Raw genomic sequence first — 1,625 nt, 5'->3', positions numbered from 1 at the left:
CGCCACAACGCCCGGCTATTTTTTGGTTGCAGCCGTCATTGTTGTTTGGCGGGTCCGGGCTGGGGATTCGAACTCGCCACCTTAGGTGTACGTGGCTGGCCTTAGCTGGTTGAGCTATAGGCGCCGAGCCAGAGTTTGTGAATCTTCAGACTTATTTGTCATAATAACACCTTAGAAATGGTGCCCTGTGTGTCTCGTGGGATGAGTTAGGGATAGGTACAGCAACCGAGTATTGTCTGCTTTACAAAGAGGGTTAGCTCAGCCCAAAGAGGTTAATCCATCAGCTCCAAATCATCTCACAATGAGGAGAAAATGCAGGCCTATACTCCAGGCCTATACTCCAGTTTCTAACTCATGGTTCACAGCATTATGCAAGTGCTTCCAGACAGAAGTTGATGGAGAATAAAATTATAACCTAAAATGGAAAAGCTTGCTTCAAGCTCTGGTTGAATGATCGCCTATTAAGAATGCCCCAGGGAGAATTATTTTTTTGCACTGAAAGCATGACCTTTAAGTCTGGCCTTTCTTATAGAAAAGCTGTGCTTCTGTGATTTTAGAAACCCATCTTAAGGGAATGGACCTGTGTCAGGGTGGCTTTCTCCCCTCCACCTTCACCCTGCGGGGAGGGGGAGAGAGAGAAAGGACTGACTGGCTGGAGCCAACTCTCTTGATGTGATTGCTCCTGCCAACCCCATCTGAATGATTATGGTGACTGTGTCAGAAAGTGACTGCCTTCGGGGGAGGCATCTCTGACTGTGACACTGAGTCTTCAATCAACATTAGCCTGCATTGTAAGAACTAGCTTCAAATCAAAAAGAACCTTTTCTCTGGAAAATTGGAAATGCCACAGTTTGCTCAGTGAAAACAGTATTTTAAATATTTTTAAATTAGCCTTAATGTCTTTTTACAATGCCAGCACATCTGGAATAATCAATGCCAGGAGCAAATATGGTGAGTGTTTGAATATGAATTACTCTGATCACTGCAATTCCTAGCCAGGTTTGCAGTGATACAAGATGATTCTTTTGAAGTGTGCAAAAAGATTCATCTCGTCAAAGGTCTGTGTGATTATCTGTTTGTCACCGTGATTTTCCATAAGACTATCTCAACCCTAAACTCAAATGCTCTGTAGCCAATTTTGAAACGAGCATGAGTTCTTTACAGAAACGTGTGACTCGAAAAAAATATTTACTGTTCAGAATTTTTCTAATACAAAAGCCTGAAGAATTATTCAGGGGAAAAGTCTGCAGAAATGAGTTTATTTAGCTTTTCTGAGTTCAAAGTGAAAAGCAAATAAAACCAAGGATCACATGCTGTATTTTATAAGAGCTCAGAATGGAAAATTCAAAATGAGCTGTAATGGACCCTGTGTACTAATTTAAGCCCAATTTGTTCTCCGTTCTTCATGTTGCCACCATTGCCTCCCTTGCTGCCAGCATTATCCCAGGCCAGGGACAGGTGCTCAGTGAATGTGGACCGACTGAGGGGTGAATATCGGAATTGCAAGTTGGTGATTACATTCTACCCAAAAGAAATATATTTTTAAGAATTTGGCTCAGCGCCTGTGGCTCAAGCGGCTAAGGCGCCAGCCACATACACCTAAGGTGGCAGGTTTGAATCCAGCC

Source organism: Otolemur garnettii, unplaced genomic scaffold (genome assembly GCF_000181295.1).
Source record: "Otolemur garnettii isolate 467f Iridium unplaced genomic scaffold, OtoGar3 scaffold00170, whole genome shotgun sequence".
In the NCBI taxonomy this organism is placed as follows: Eukaryota; Metazoa; Chordata; class Mammalia; order Primates; family Galagidae; genus Otolemur; species Otolemur garnettii.
Note: the sequence above shows the minus strand (reverse complement) of the source record.